We start from the raw sequence: 17,133 nt of genomic DNA, 5'->3' as shown, positions 1-17,133 counted from the left end.
GAGAGAGAGAGAGACTGGAGCAGTGAGACTCAGTGACTGTGAGAGAGAGAGAGAGACTGGAGCAGTGAGACTCAGTGGCTGTGAGAGAGAGACAGGAGCAGTGAGACTCAGTGACTGTGAGAGAGAGACTGGAGCAGTGAGACTCTGACTGTGAGAGAGAGAGAGAGACTGGAGCAGTGAGACTCAGTGACTGTGAGAGAGAGAGAGAGACTGGAGCAGTGAGACTCAGTGACTGTGAGAGAGAGACAGGAGCAGTGAGACTCAGTGTCTGTGAGAGAGAGAGAGACTGGAGCAGTGAGACTCAGTGACTGTTAGAGAGAGAGACTGGAGCTGTGAGACTCAGTGACTGTGACAGAGAGAGAGACTGGAGCAGTGAGACTCTGACAGTGAGAGAGAGAGACTGGAGCAGTGAGACTCAGTGACAGTGAGAGAGAGAGAGACTGGAGCAGTGAGACTCAGTGACTGAGAGAGAGAGACTGGAGCAGTGAGACTCAGTGACTGTGAGAGAGAGACTGCAGCAGTGAGACTCAGTGACTGTGAGAGAGAGACTGGAGCAGTGAGACTCAGTGACTGTGAGAGAGAGACGAGCAGTGAGACTCAGTGACTGTGAGAAGGAGAGAGACTGGAGCAGTGAGACTCAGTGACTGTGAGAGAGAGACTGGAGCAGTGAGACTCAGTGACTGTGAGGAGAGAGAGAGAGACTGGAGCAGTGAGACTCAGTGACTGTGAGAGAGAGAGAGACGAGCAGTGAGACTCAGTGACTGTGAGAGAGAGAGAGAGACTGGAGCAGTGAGACTCAGTGACTGTGAGAGAGAGAGAGACTGGAGCAGTGAGACTCAGTGACTGTGAGAGAGAGAGAGACTGGAGCAGTGAGACTCAGTGACTGTGAGTGAGAGATATTGGAGCAGTGAGACTCAGTGACTGTGAGAGAGAGAGACTGGAGCAGTGAGAATCAGTGACAGTGAGAGAGAGAGAGAGAGACTGGAGCAGTGAGACTCAGTGACTGTGAGAGCGAGACTGGAGCAGTGAGACTCAGTGACTGAGAGAGAGAGACTGGAGCAGTGAGACTCAGTGAGTGTGAGAGAGAGACTGGAGCAGTGAGACTCAGTGACTGTGAGAGAGAGTGACTGGAGCAGTGAAACTCAATGATTGTGAGAGCGAGAGCGACTGGAGCAGTGAGACTCAGTGACTGTGAGAGAGAGCGACTGGAGCAGTGAGACTCAGTGACAGTGAGAGAGAGAGAGACTGGAGCAGTGAGACTCAGTGACTGAGAGAGACTGGAGCAGTGAGACTCAGACTGTGAGAGAGAGAGAGAGACTGGAGCAGTGAGACTAAGTGACTAAGAGAGAGACTGGAGCTGTGAGACTCAGTGACAGTTAGAAATAGAGACTGGAGCAGTGAGACTTAGTGACTGTGAGAGAGAGAGACTGGAGCAGTGAGACTCAGTGACTGTGAGAGAGAGAGAGACTGGAGCAGTGAGACTCAGTGACTGAGAGAGAGAGACTGGAGCAGTGAGACTCAGTGACTGTGAGAGAGAGAGAGACTGGAGCAGTGAGACTCAGTGACTGTGAGAGAGAGACTGGAGCAGTGAGATTCAGTGACTGTGAGAGAGAATGAGACTGGAGCAGTGAGAGTCCGTGACTGTGAGAGAGAGAGACTAGAGCAGTGAGATTCAGTGTCTGTGGGAGAGAGAGAGACTGGAGCAGTGAGACTCAGTGACTGTGAGAGAGAGACTGGAGCAATGAGACTCAGTGACTGTGAGAGAGAGAGAGACTGGAGCAGTGAGATTAAGTGACTGTGAGAGAGAGAGAGAGAGACTGGAGCAGTGAGATTCAGTGACGGTGAGAGAGAGAGACTGGAGCAGTGAGACTCAGTGACTGTGAGAGAGAGTGACTGGAGCAGTGAAACTCAATGATTGTGAGAGCGAGAGCGACTGGAGCAGTGAGACTCAGTGACTGTGAGAGAGAGCGACTGGAGCAGTGAGACTCAGTGACTGTGAGAGAGAGAGACTGGAGCAGTGAGACTCAGTGACTGAGAGAGACTGGAGCAGTGAGACTCAGTGACTGTGAGAGCGAGACTGGAGCAGTGAGACTCAGTGACTGAGAGAAAGAGACTTGAGCAGTGAGACTCAGTGACTGTGAGAGAGAGTGACTGGAGCAGTGAAACTCAATGATTGTGAGAGCGAGATAGACTGGAGCAGTGAGACTCAGTGACTGTGAGAGAGAGTGACTGGAGCAGTGAAACTCAATGATTGTGAGAGCGAGAGAGACTGGAGCAGTGAGACTCAGTGACTGTGAGAGAGAGTGACTGGAGCAGTGAAACTCAATGATTGTGAGAGCGAGAGAGACTGGAGCAGTGAGACTCAGTGACTGTGAGAGAGAGAGACTGGAGCAGTGAGACTCAGTGACTGTGAGAAAGAGACTGGAGCAGTGAGACTCAGTGATTGTGAGAGTGAGAGAGACTGGAGCAGTGAGACTCAATGACTGTGAGAGAGAGAGACTGGACCAATGAGACTCAGTGATTGTGAGAGTGAGATTGAAGCAGTGAGACTCAGTGACTGTGAGAGAGAGACTGGAGCAGTGAGACTCAGTGACTGTGAGAGAGAGACTGGAGCAGTGAGACTCAGTGACTGTGAGAGAGAGAGAGACTGGAGCAGTGAGAATCAGTGTCTGTGAGAGAGACTGGAGCAGTGAGACTCAGTGTCTGTGAGAGAGACTGGAGCAGTGAGACTCAGTGACTGTGAGAGAGAGAGACTGGAGCAGTGAGACTCAGTGACTGAGAGAGAGAGAGACTGGAGCAGTGAGACTCAGTGACTGTGAGAGAGAGACTGGAGCAGTGAGACTCAGTGACTGTTAGAGAGAGACTGGAGCAGTGAGACTCAGTGACTGTGAGAGAGAGACTGGAGCAGTGAGACTCAGTGACTGTGAGAGAGGGACTGGAGCAGTGAGACTCAGTGACTGTGAGAGAGAGAGAGAGAGACTGGAGCAGTGAGACTCAGTGACTGTGAGAGAGAGAGAGAGACTGGAGCAGTGAGACTCAGTGACTGTGAGAGAGAGAGAGAGACTGGAGCAGTGAGACTCAGTGGCTGTGAGAGAGAGACAGGAGCAGTGAGACTCAGTGACTGTGAGAGAGAGACTGGAGCAGTGAGACTCTGACTGTGAGAGAGAGAGAGAGACTGGAGCAGTGAGACTCAGTGACTGTGAGAGAGAGAGAGAGACTGGAGCAGTGAGACTCAGTGACTGTGAGAGAGAGACAGGAGCAGTGAGACTCAGTGTCTGTGAGAGAGAGAGAGAGACTGGAGCAGTGAGACTCAGTGACTGTTAGAGAGAGAGACTGGAGCTGTGAGACTCAGTGACTGTGACAGAGAGAGAGACTGGAGCAGTGAGACTCTGACAGTGAGAGAGAGAGACTGGAGCAGTGAGACTCAGTGACAGTGAGAGAGAGAGAGACTGGAGCAGTGAGACTCAGTGACTGAGAGAGAGAGACTGGAGCAGTGAGACTCAGTGACTGTGAGAGAGAGACTGCAGCAGTGAGACTCAGTGACTGTGAGAGAGAGACTGGAGCAGTGAGACTCAGTGACTGTGAGAGAGAGACGAGCAGTGAGACTCAGTGACTGTGAGAAGGAGAGAGACTGGAGCAGTGAGACTCAGTGACTGTGAGAGAGAGACTGGAGCAGTGAGACTCAGTGACTGTGAGAGAGAGAGAGAGACTGGAGCAGTGAGACTCAGTGACTGTGAGAGAGAGAGAGACGAGCAGTGAGACTCAGTGACTGTGAGAGAGAGAGAGAGACTGGAGCAGTGAGACTCAGTGACTGTGAGAGAGAGAGAGACTGGAGCAGTGAGACTCAGTGACTGTGAGAGAGAGAGAGACTGGAGCAGTGAGACTCAGTGACTGTGAGTGAGAGATATTGGAGCAGTGAGACTCAGTGACTGTGAGAGAGAGAGACTGGAGCAGTGAGAATCAGTGACAGTGAGAGAGAGAGAGAGAGACTGGAGCAGTGAGACTCAGTGACTGTGAGAGCGAGACTGGAGCAGTGAGACTCAGTGACTGAGAGAGAGAGACTGGAGCAGTGAGACTCAGTGAGTGTGAGAGAGAGACTGGAGCAGTGAGACTCAGTGACTGTGAGAGAGAGTGACTGGAGCAGTGAAACTCAATGATTGTGAGAGCGAGAGCGACTGGAGCAGTGAGACTCAGTGACTGTGAGAGAGAGCGACTGGAGCAGTGAGACTCAGTGACAGTGAGAGAGAGAGAGACTGGAGCAGTGAGACTCAGTGACTGAGAGAGACTGGAGCAGTGAGACTCAGACTGTGAGAGAGAGAGAGAGACTGGAGCAGTGAGACTAAGTGACTAAGAGAGAGACTGGAGCTGTGAGACTCAGTGACAGTTAGAAATAGAGACTGGAGCAGTGAGACTTAGTGACTGTGAGAGAGAGAGACTGGAGCAGTGAGACTCAGTGACTGTGAGAGAGAGAGAGACTGGAGCAGTGAGACTCAGTGACTGAGAGAGAGAGACTGGAGCAGTGAGACTCAGTGACTGTGAGAGAGAGAGAGACTGGAGCAGTGAGACTCAGTGACTGTGAGAGAGAGACTGGAGCAGTGAGATTCAGTGACTGTGAGAGAGAATGAGACTGGAGCAGTGAGAGTCCGTGACTGTGAGAGAGAGAGACTGGAGCAGTGAGATTCAGTGACTGTGAGAGAGAGAGAGACTGGAGCAGTGAGACTCAGTGACTGTGAGAGAGAGACTGGAGCAATGAGACTCAGTGACTGTGAGAGAGTGACTGGAGCAGTGAGACTCAGTGACTGTGAGAGAGAGAGAGACTGGAGCAGTGAGATTAAGTGACTGTGAGAGAGAGAGAGAGAGACTGGAGCAGTGAGATTCAGTGACGGTGAGAGAGAGAGACTGGAGCAGTGAGACTCAGTGACTGTGAGAGAGAGTGACTGGAGCAGTGAAACTCAATGATTGTGAGAGCGAGAGCGACTGGAGCAGTGAGACTCAGTGACTGAGAGAGAGAGCGACTGGAGCAGTGAGACTCAGTGACTGTGAGAGAGAGAGACTGGAGCAGTGAGACTCAGTGACTGAGAGAGACTGGAGCAGTGAGACTCAGACTGTGAGAGAGAGAGACTGGAGCAGTGAGACTAAGTGACTAAGAGAGAGACTGGAGCTGTGAGTCTCAGTGACTGTGAGAGAGAGAGACTGGAGCAGTGAGACTCAGTGACTGTGAGAGAGAGAGACTGGAGCAGTGAGACTCAGTGACTGTGAGAGAGAGAGAGACTGGAGCAGTGAGACTCAGTGACTGAGAGAGAGAGACTGGAGCAGTGAGACTCAGTGACTGTGAGAGAGAGAGACTGGAGCAGTGAGACTCAGTGACTGTGAGAGAGAGACTGGAGCAGTGAGATTCAGTGACTGTGAGAGAGAATGAGACTGGAGCAGTGAGAGTCCGTGACTGTGAGAGAGAGAGACTGGAGCAGTGAGATTCAGTGACTATGAGAGAGAGAGAGACTGGAGCAGTGAGACTCAGTGACTGTGAGAGAGAGACTGGAGCAATGAGACTCAGTGACTGTGAGAGAGTGACTGGAGCAGTGAGACTCAGTGACAGTGAGAGAGTGAGAGACTGGAGCAGTGAGACTCAGTGACTGAGAGGGACTGGAGCAGTGAGACTCAGACTGTGAGAGAGAGATAGAGACTGGAGCAGTGAGACTAAGTGACTAAGAGAGAGACTGGAGCTGTGAGACTCAGTGACTGTGAGAGAGAGAGACTGGAGCAGTGAGACTCAGTGACTGTGAGAGAGAGAGACTGGAGCAGTGAGACTCAGTGACTGTGAGAGAGAGAGAGACTGGAGCAGTGAGACTCAGTGACTGAGAGAGAGAGACTGGAGCAGTGAGACTCAGTGACTGTGAGAGAGAGAGACTGGAGCAGTAAGGCTCAGTGACTGTGAGAGAGAGACTGGAGCAGTGAGATTCAGTGACTGTGAGAGAGAATGAGACTGGAGCAGTGAGAGTCCGTGACTGTGAGAGAGAGAGACTGGAGCAGTGAGATTCAGTGACTGTGAGAGAGAGAGAGACTGGAACAGTGAGATTCAGTGACTGTGAGAGAGAGAGAGAGAGACTGGAGCAGTGAGATTCAGAGACGGTGAGAGAGAGAGACTGGAGCAGTGAGAATCAGTGACTGTGAGAGAGAGAGACTGGAGCAGTGAGACTCAGTGACTGTGAGGGAGAGAGAGACTGGAGCAGTGAGATTCAGTGACTGTGAGAGAGAGAGACTGGAGCAGTGAGACTCAGTGACTGTGAGAGAGTGAGAGAGACTGGAGCAGTGAGACTTAGTGATTGTGAGAGAGAGACTGGAGCAGTGAGATTCAGTGACTGTGAGAGAGAGAGAGACTGGAGCAGTGAGAGTCAGTGACTGTGAGAGAGAGAAAGACTGGAGCAGTGAGATTCAGTGACTGTGAGAGAGAGAGACTGGAGCAGTGAGACTCAGTGACTGTGAGAGAAAGACTGGAGCAGCGAGACTCAGTGACTGTGAGAGAGAGAGAGACTGGAGCAGTGAGACTCAGTGACTGTGAGAGAGAGAGAGACTGGAGCAGTGAGACTCAGTGACTGTGAGGGAGAGAGAGACTGGAGCAGTGAGATTCAGTGACTGTGAGAGAGAGAGACTGGAGCAGTGAGACTCAGTGACTGTGAGAGAGTGAGAGAGACTGGAGCAGTGAGACTTAGTGATTGTGAGAGAGAGACTGGAGCAGTGAGATTCAGTGACTGTGAGAGAGAGAGACTGGAGCAGTGAGATTCAGTGACTGTGAGAGAGAGACTGGAGCAGTGAGAGTCAGTGACTGTGAGAGAGAGAAAGACTGGAGCAGTGAGATTCAGTGACTGTGAGAGAGAGAGACTGGAGCAGTGAGACTCAGTGACTGTGAGAGAAAGACTGGAGCAGCGAGACTCAGTGACTGTGAGAGAGAGAGAGACTGGAGCAGTGAGACTCAGTGACTGTGAGAGAGAGAGAGACTGGAGCAGTGAGACTCAGTGACTGTGAGAGAGAGAGAGACTGGAGCCGTGAGACTCAGTGACTGTGAGAGAGAGAGACTGGAGCAGTGAGACTCAGTGACTGTGAGAGAGAGAGACTGGAGCAGGGAGACTCAGTGACTGTGAGAGAGAGACTGGAGCAGTGAGACTCAGTGACTGTGAGAGAGAGAGAGACTGGAGCAGTGAGACTTAGTGACTGTGAGAGAGCGACTGGAGCAGTGAGACTCAGTGACTGTGAGAGCGAGACTGGAGCAGTGAGACTCAGTGACTGAGAGAGAGAGACTGGAGCAGTGAGACTCAGTGACTGTGAGAGCGAGACTGGAGCAGTGAGACTCAGTGACTGAGAGAGAGAGACTGGAGCAGTGAGACTCAGTGACTGTGAGAGCGAGACTGGAGCAGTGAGACTCAGTGACTGAGAGAGAGAGACTGGAGCAGTGAGACTCAGTGACTGTGAGAAAGAGACTTGAGCAGTGAGACTCAGTGACTGTGAGAGAGAGTGACTGGAGCAGTGAAACTCAATGATTGTGAGAGCGAGAGAGACTGGAGCAGTGAGACTCAGTGACTGTGAGAGAGAGTGACTGGAGCAGTGAAACTCAATGATTGTGAGAGCGAGAGAGACTGGAGCAGTGAGACTCAGTGACTGTGAGAGAGAGTGACTGGAGCAGTGAAACTCAATGATTGTGAGAGCGAGAGAGACTGGAGCAGTGAGACTCAGTGACTGTGAGAGAGAGAGACTGGAGCAGTGAGACTCAGTGACTGTGAGAGAGAGACTGGAGCAGTGAGACTCAGTGATTGTGAGAGTGAGTGAGACTGGAGCAGTGAGACTAAATGACTGTGAGAGAGAGAGACTGGACCAATGAGACTCAGTGATTGTGACAGTGAGATTGAAGCAGTGAGACTCAGTGACTGTGAGAGAGAGACTGGAGCAGTGAGACTCAGTGACTGTGAGAGAGAGACTGGAGCAGTGAGACTCAGTGACTGTGAGAGAGAGAGAGACTGGAGCTGTGAGACTCAGTGTCTGTGAGAGAGACTGGAGCAGTGAGACTCAGTGTCTGTGAGAGAGACTGGAGCAGTGAGACTCAGTGACTGTGAGAGAGAGAGACTGGAGCAGTGAGACTCAGTGACTGAGAGAGAGAGAGACTGGAGCAGTGAGACTCAGTGACTGTGAGAGAGAGACTGGAGCAGTGAGAATCAGTGACTGTTAGAGAGAGACTGGAGCAGTGAGACTCAGTGACTGTGAGAGAGAGACTGGAGCAGTGAGACTCAGTGACTGTGAGAGAGAGACTGGAGCAGTGAGACTCAGTGACTGTGAGAGAGAGAGAGAGAGACTGGAGCAGTGAGACTCAGTGACTGTGAGAGAGAGAGAGAGAGACTGGAGCAGTGAGACTCAGTGACTGTGAGAGAGAGAGAGAGACTGGAGCAGTGAGACTCAGTGGCTGTGAGAGAGAGACAGGAGCAGTGAGACTCAGTGACTGTGAGAGAGACTGGAGCAGTGAGACTCTGACTGTGAGAGAGAGAGAGAGACTGGAGCAGTGAGACTCAGTGACTGTGAGAGAGAGAGAGAGACTGGAGCAGTGAGACTCAGTGACTTTGAGAGAGAGACAGGAGCAGTGAGACTCAGTGTCTGTGAGAGAGAGAGAGAGACTGGAGCAGTGAGACTCAGTGACTGTTAGAGAGAGAGACTGGAGCTGTGAGACTCAGTGACTGTGAGAGAGAGACTGGAGCAGTGCGACTGATGGGTTTGGCCTTATGAACACTGAATTCACACTCTCTCCAGAGAAACTATGGGAACCCTGATCTTTCAGAATGATTGATGAAAACCTTGTCATATCTACTATTTGCTGAATGCAGACAGACATATTGGAGCCTGCACTCCTTAACTACTGTCCAAGTAACGATTTGATGTTAGGATGCTGCTGTGCTCCAACCTCCTGTTCCTGTGTGGTGGTACGTTTCTCCTTTATTGAACGGAGCAGCTTTGCCTTGCTGCTTTTGATATCCAAAGCTACCGATCCTGAAAGCAAAAAAAGGCACGATTTACAGCTGCAAGATCATTAACCATGTAACCGAGCCCTGGGACTGGCCAGAGGCTCTAACCCATTGGCCCAGGTCTTCAGCAGTCCGGATGGTCCCTCTGGAGACCACGCACTGAGGACTCCCCCTCCGGGGTCCCAATGCAACAAACTCCGTAGAATTGCGCAGGGAGTCTGAACTTCCAATGGTCAATTCCCCTGCTTCTGGAATCCTCTGAAAAGGTCTCCAACTCTGAGTTAGAGGCAGAGTCGACAGGTCGTTCCCACCAACTTCCCGGCTCAGTTACCCAGGAACTGTTGGACAGGACAAAGCAATACTGAGCTCCTGGCTTTCGAGACAACTGAGCCCACTGACCCCCCCCCACCACCGAATCCTACCATTCAACTGAACCCCCCCGCCCACCGAATCCCAGCTGACCCTACCATTCAACTAACCCCCCCCCCCACTGAATCCCAGCTGACCCTACCATTCAACTGACACCCCCCCCGAATCCCAGCTGACCCCACCATTCAACTGAACCCCCCGAATCCCAGCTGTCCCTACCATTCCACTGACCCCCCCTGAATCCCAGCTGACCCTACCATTCAACTGACCCCCCCCCGAATCCCAGCTGACCCTACCATTCAACTAACCCCCTCCAAATCCCAGCTGACCCTCCCATTCAACTGACCCCACCCTGAATCCCAGCTGACCCTACCATTCAACTAACCCCCCCCAAATCCAGCTGACCCTACCATTCAACTAACCACCCCCCCAAATCCAGCTGACCCTACCATTCAACTGACCCCACTCCGAATCCCAGCTGACCTACCATTCAACTGACCCCCCGAATCCCAGCTGACCCAACCATTCAACTGACCCCCCCCACTGAATCCCAGCTGACCCTACCATTCAACTGACCCACCCCACCGAATCCCAGCTGACCCTACCATTCAACTAACCCACCCCACCGAATCCCAGCTGACCCTACCATTCAACTAACCCACCCCACCGAATCCCAGCTGACCCTACCATTCAACTAACCCACCCCACCGAATCCCAGCTGACCCTACCATTCAACTGACCTCCCCCCACCGAATCCCAGCTGACCCTACCATTCAACTGACCCCCCCCACCGAATCCCAGCTGACACTACCATTCAACTAAACCCCCCCGAATCCCAGCTGACCCTACCATTCAACTGACCACCTCCCCCGAATCCCAGCTGACCCTACCATTCAACTAACCACCCCCACCAAATCCCAGCTGACCCTACCATTCAACTAACCCCCCCCACCCCCACAAATCCAGCTGACCCTACCATTCAACTGACCCCCTCCAAATCTCAGCTGGCCCTACCATTCAACTGACCCCCCTCCAAATCCCAGCTGACCCTACCATTCAACTGACCCCCCCCGAATCCCAGCTGACCCTACCATTCAACTGACCCCCCCCCCGAATCCCAGCTGACCCTACCATTCAACTGACACCCCTCCAAATCCCAGCTGACCCTACCATTCAACTGACCCCCCCCGAATCCCAGCTGACCCTACCATTTAACTGACCCCCCCTCCAAATCCCAGCTGACCCTACCATTCAACTGACCCCCCTCCGACTCCCAGCTGACCCTACCATTCAAATGACCCTCCCCCAAATCCCAGCTGACCCTACCATTCAACTGACCCCCCTCCCCGAATCCCAGCTGACCCTGCCATACAACTAACCCCCCCCAAAAATCCCAGCTGACCCTACCATTCAACTGACGCCACCCAATCCCAGCTGACCCTACCATTCAACTGACCCCCCCCACCGCATCCCAGCTGACCCTACCATTCAACTGACCCCCCCCACCGAATCCCAGCTGACCCTACCATTCAACTGACCCCCCCCCCCGAATCCCAGCTGACCCTACCATTCAACTGACCACCCCTCCCCGAATCCCAGCTGACCCTACCATTCAACTGACACCCCCCACCCCCCCGACTCCCTTCTGACCCCCCAACCCTTCCCCACCCCTCCCCCACCAATCTTATGACTCCCTACCAACCCAAACCAACCAGAGCACACCTTCCTGTCATCCTGCCAGTCCACCCCACCCTGCCACCTCTAACCCAGCTGGTAACCTGCCACTTACTCAAACATTCATTCACCAACACAGAGGAAAGCTATTTAAAGGGGAAGGCGGTGGCATCAGGGTAATGTCCTTGGACCAGTAATCGGGAAACCTGGGTTCAAATCCCACTCCGGAAGCTGGTGGAATTTAAATTCAGTTAATAAAATCTGGAATGTAAAGTGATGGTGACCATGACAACCATCATCAATTGTCGTAAAACCCCATCTGGGTCACTAATCCCCTTTAGGGAGGGAAATCTGCCCTCCTTACCCGGTCTGGCCTACACGTGACTCCAGACCCATAGCCCTGTGGACGACTCTTAACTGCCCCCCGAGATGGCTGAGTGAGGTCCTCAGTTGCATAAAACTGATATAACGTCTAAAATGACCTTAGCACCAGAAGCCCAACCCTGTAAATTCCTCCTCACTAACATCTGGGGGCTAGTGCCAGAATTGGGAGAGCTGTCTCACAGACTAGTCAAGCAACAGCCTGACATAGTCATCCTCACGGAATCATACCTTACAGATAACATCCTAGACACCACCATCACCATCCCTGGGTATGTCCTGTCCCACCAGCAGGACAGACCCAGCAGAGGGGTATAGAGTCAGGAGGGAGTTGCCCTGGGAGTCCTCAGCATTGACTCTGGACCCCAAGACAGTATCGATAGGAGAGACCACTGCACAGTCCTTGTGGAGATGAAGTCCTGTCTTGAGGATACCCTCCATGTTGTGTCCTACTACCACCGTGCTAAATGGGATCGATTTCAAACAGATCTAGCAACTCAAGACTGGGCCTCCATGAGGCGCTGTGGGCCATCAGCAGCAGCAGAATTGTTCTCAAACACAATCTGTAACTTAATGGCCCAGCATATCCCCCTCTCTACCATTACCATCAAGCCAGGGGATCAACCCTGGTTCAATGAAGAGTGCAGGAGGGCATGCCAGGAGCAGCTCCAGGCATACCTAAAAATGAGGTGGCAACCTGGTGAAGCTATAAAACGGGACTACCTGCATGCTAGACAGTATAAGCATCAAGTGATAGACAGGGCTAAGCAATTCCACAACCAATAGATCAGATCTAAGATCTGCAGTCCTGCCACATCCAGTTGTGAATGGTGGTGGACAATTAAACAACTCACTGGAGGAGGAGGCTCCACAAATATCCCCATTCTCAATGATGGAGGAGCCCAGCACATCAGTACAAAAGATAAGGCTGAAGCATTTGCTACAATCTTCAGCCAGAAGTACCGAGTGGATGATCCATCTCAGCCTCCTCCAGAGGTCCCTAGCATCACAGATGCCAATTCGATTCACTCCACGTGATATCAAGAAACGGCTGAAGGAACTGAATACTGCAAAGGCTATGGGCCCTGACATCATTCCGGCAATAGTACTGAAGACTTGTGGTCCAGAACTTGCCGCGCCCCTAGCCAACCTGTTCCAGTACAGCTACAACACTGGCATCTACCCGGCTATGTGGATAATTGCCCAGGTATGTCCTGCACACAAAAAGCAGGACAAATCCAACTGGCTAATTACAGCCCCATCAGTCTACAGAATGGCTCATTGACAGTGTTATCAAGTGGCACCTACTCAACAATAGCCTGCTCACTGATGCTCAGTTTGGGTTCCGCCAGGGCTTTCCCTTTTGATTCCCTCCTTCCCTCTCGGTTCCCCCTCTTTCCCTCTCAGTTCACATAAATCACCAAAGATGTTTTCTCCAGCGGGTAAACCTACCTCTTCTCATCATCCTGACTTCCTCTTTCTTTGGAGGAAGATGTGTTTGAGAAATAAATTTATCTGGGATTCCAAGTTCTTTCTATAGAAATCAGGAACAGGAACATAAATTACTGCAAAGACCTGGACACACTGGGGTACAATTGACCCCACACATTGCAAATGCTGCATGTGCAACAGAGCAGCCCCCCCCCCCCACCCCCCACCCCCCACTCTCCATCTCTCATCCCCTCCTTCTGCCCCTTACACCCTCTTTAACCCTTCAACCCCTGCTTCAGCCCCTCCACCCTCTCACCCTCTCCTTCAAGCTCTCCCTCACCTCTTCCTTCACCGCCTCATCCCTCACACCCACTTTGTCGCCACCCCTTTCTCACCCCGATTCACCCCCACCCTTCCCTCTTCCCCTCCTTCACCCGCATCCCTCCCTCATCACCTCACTCACCCTCTCACCCCCTCCTTCACTGCTCACCCCTCCTTCTCCCCTCTCATCTCCCTCATCCCTCTTACTCTATCCTTTGCTCTCCCCATCCCCGTGTCCCTCAATCCCAACCTACCCACCTTCTCTCCCCATATCCCTCAATCCCCACCGACTCACCTTCTCCCCGTATCCCTCAATCCCCTTGTACCCACCTTTTCCCCATATCTTTCAAACCCCACCTACTCAACTTCTTCCATATCCCTCGATCCCTACCTATCCCCACCTTCTCCCCATATCACTCAATCCCCACCTATCCCCACCTTCTCCGCATATCACTCAATCCCCACCTTCTCCCCATATCACTCAATCCCCACCTTCTCCCCATATCACTCAATCCCCACCTTCTCCCCATATCACTCAATCCCCACCTTCTCCCCATATCACTCAATCCCCACCTTCTCCCCATATCACTCAATCCCCACCTTCTCCCCATATCACTCAATCCCCACCTTCTCCCCATATCACTCAATCCTCACCTTCTCCCCATATCACTCAATCCCCACCTTCTCCCCATATCACTCAATCCCCACCTTCTCCCCATATCACTCAATCCCCACCTTCTCCCCATATCACTCAATCCCCACCTTCTCCCCATATCACTCAATCCTCACCTTCTCCCCATAACCCTCAATCCCCACCTACCCACCTTCTCCCCATATTGCTCGATCCCCATATCCCTCAATGCCCACTTACCCACCATCTCCCCATGTCCCTCAAAACCCACCTACCCATCATCTCCCCATATCGCTCGATCCCCACCTACCCACCTTCTCCCCATATCACTCGATCCCCACCTTCTCCCCATATCACTCGATCCCCACCTTCTCCCCATATCACTTGATCCCCACCTTCTCCCCATATCCCTCAATCCCCACCTACCCACCTTCTCCCCATATCCCTCAACCCCCACCTACCCATCATCTCCCCATATCCCTATCCCCAGCTACCCACCTTCTCCCCATATCCCTGGATCCCCAACTACCCACCTTCTCCCCATATCCCTCTATCCCCACCTACCCATCTTCTCCCCATATCCCTCAACCCTCACCTACCCACCTTCTCCCCATATCCCTCGATCCCCACCTACCCACCTTCCCACGTTAATCCTGAATCCTTTCTCCCTCCAGAAACACATTTAGACTTACAGTGCCTAGTTTTAAGTCCTGCTGACAACTCTCAGAATCAGGGAATAGTTACAGCACAGAAGGAGCCATTTGGCCTATTTTGTCTGTTCTGGCCCTTTGAAGGGGCAGTTCACTTAGTGCAAATCCCCTGCCTTTTCCCGATTGCCCTGGAAATTCTTCCTTTTCAGGTAATTATCCAGTTCCCTTTCGAAAGCCTCGATTGAACCTGCCTCCACCACACTCTCAGGCAGTGCATTCCAGATCCTAACTGCTCGCTGCATCATATAGTCTTTCCTCCTGACTCCATCGCTTCTTTTGCCCATGACTTTAAATCTGTCCCTATCTCATTCTCGATCCTTCCACCCATGGGAATAGTTTCCCTCTATCGACTCTGTCCAGACCCCTCAGGATTTTGAACATCTCCATTAAATCTCCTCTCAGCCTCCTCTTTTCCAAGGAGAATAGTCCCAACTTCTCCAATCTATGCTCCTAACTATCCTCACCCCTGGAACAATTCTCGTGAATCTTTTCTGCACTCTCTGCAACGCCTTCTCATCCTTCCTAAAGTGTGGTGCCCAGAACTGGATACAATACTCCAGCTGAGGCCAAACCAGTGTCTTATACAAGTTTAACATGACCTCCTTGCTCTTGTACTCTATGCTCCTATTAATAAAGCCCAGGATACTTTGTGCTTTATTAACCACTCTCCTAACCTGTCCCAACCTTTAATGGCTTGTAAGAAGATAAGAAATAGGAGCACAGGGCTAGGCCATTCTGCCCTTCGAGCCTGCTCCACCATTCAGTGAGATCATGGCTGATCCTCTACTTCAATTCCATTTTCCCACACTAACCCCATTTCCCTTGGTGTTTTTAATATATAGAAATCTATCAATCTCTGTCTTGAACATACTCAATGACTGAGCCTCCACAGCCCTCTGGGATGGAGAATTCCAAAGATTCACCCTCTGACTGAAGAAATTCCTCCTCATCTCACTCCTAAATGACCTGCCCCGTATTCTGAGACTGTGTCCCCAGGTTCCAGACCCCCCTGTCCCGCCCCAGCCAAGGGAAACATCCTTCCTGCATCTACCCTGTCGAGCCCTGTAAGAATTTTGCATGTTTGAATGAGATCACCTCTCATTCTTCTAAACTCCAAGGAATAAAAGCCCGGTCTATTTAATCTTTCCTCATTGGACACTCCCTAGGAATTAGTTTAGTGAACTTTCGTTGCAGAAACTAACTGGACCAGCCATATAAATACTGTGGCTACAAGAGCAGGTCAGAGGCTGGGAGTCCTGCGATGAGTGACTCGCCTCCTGACTCCCCAAAGCCTGTCCACCATCTACAAGGCACAAGTCAGGAGTGGGATGGAATACTCCCCACTTGCCTGGGTGAGTGCAGCTCCCACAACACTCAAGAAGCTCGACACCATCCAGGACAAAGCAGCCCCGCTTGATTGGCACCCCATCCACAAACATTCAACCAATTGACAGATAACTGCCACTTCAGGCAGCTCCCTGTTTAACTAGGCTATTCAACTAACAATGCTCGAGAGTAAGAATATAACTCCCCAGCTTTTCGTAACTTTAAATTTAAAGTACCAGAAATTCCCAGCCAAAGCAAATTCCCAACTCCTCACTCAATCCACGTCTCACTCAGGCGTGGTCTGGCGTCCGTGTGCCCCATTCTGCACCCACTATGCACAAAAACAACCTAGGTACCCTGTTCTCCTGCACCCCCTCTAAGAATTGTACCATCCATTTTATATTGTCTCTCAGTCTTCTTCTTACCAAAGTGATTCATTCACATTTCTCCGCATTGAACTTCATCTGCCACCTGTCCGCCCATTCCACCAACCCGCCTGTATCCTTCTGAAGGTTGACACTATCCTCCTCACAGTTCGCAGTGCTTCCAAAGCTTCGTACCGTCTGCAAATTTTGAAACTGTGTCCTGCACGCCAAGGTCTAGGTCAATAACATACATCAGGAAGAGCAAGGGTCCCAAGACTGACCCCTGAGGAACTCCAATACAAACCTACCTCCAGCCTGAAAGACATCCATTAACTATGACAGTCCCTGTTTCCGGTCACTCAGCCAATTTTGTATCCAGGGCTGCTCCTGTCCACAATTCCACCGACTCTAACTTTACTCCCAAGTCTGCTGTGCGGCCCTGTGTCAATGCCTTTGAATTCGGGGATAGTGTGAAAAGTTCCCGATTCCCTCCACTGCTGCATGTACCTTTAGTCTGCGGTATTTTTTAATGGAACGAATTCCACGACTCTTTCAGGATAAGAGGGTTACGCAGGAACGGAAGGGGCACAGGAAACAGCAGGGGCACAGGAACCAGCAGGGGCACAGGAACCAGCAGGGGCACAGGAACTAGAGGCACTGCCGGCTTGGATAAAAAGGACAGAAAGCAGCGAGCGTTAAGGAGGTGGCTGCTTCTCCAGACTGGAAGATGGTAGACAGTGGTGACCCCCAAGGGTCAGTGCTAACATCAATATGGATATTGGAATACAGAATAAAGTTTCAAAATTTACTGATGACATCAAACGTGGGGCGGTGGCAAACAGTGTGGATGAGAACCACAGGGCACAGGCAGGCTAGCAGAATGGGCAGAAAATTGGTAGATGGAATTTAAAACAGAGAACCGT

At 51.7% G+C, this 17,133-nt stretch overlaps 1 long non-coding RNA gene across 1 annotated transcript; it reads right to left on the bottom strand.

Moving 5' to 3' along the window:
- Positions 1 to 8,941: 8,941 nt before the first annotated feature.
- LOC121274445 lies at positions 8,942 to 16,767 on the bottom strand. Its single transcript, XR_005942257.1, has 3 exons — positions 16,519 to 16,767; positions 12,879 to 12,960; positions 8,942 to 9,027 (listed from the first exon to the last, which is right to left on the bottom strand). It is a non-coding gene; the product is annotated as an uncharacterized LOC121274445 (long non-coding RNA).
- Positions 16,768 to 17,133: the final 366 nt, after the last annotated feature.

The sequence above is a fragment of the Carcharodon carcharias genome, assembly GCF_017639515.1.
Source record: "Carcharodon carcharias isolate sCarCar2 chromosome 36 unlocalized genomic scaffold, sCarCar2.pri SUPER_36_unloc_27, whole genome shotgun sequence".
NCBI lineage: Eukaryota > Metazoa > Chordata > Chondrichthyes > Lamniformes > Lamnidae > Carcharodon > Carcharodon carcharias.
This window is presented reverse-complemented; position numbering and strand designations above follow the sequence as displayed.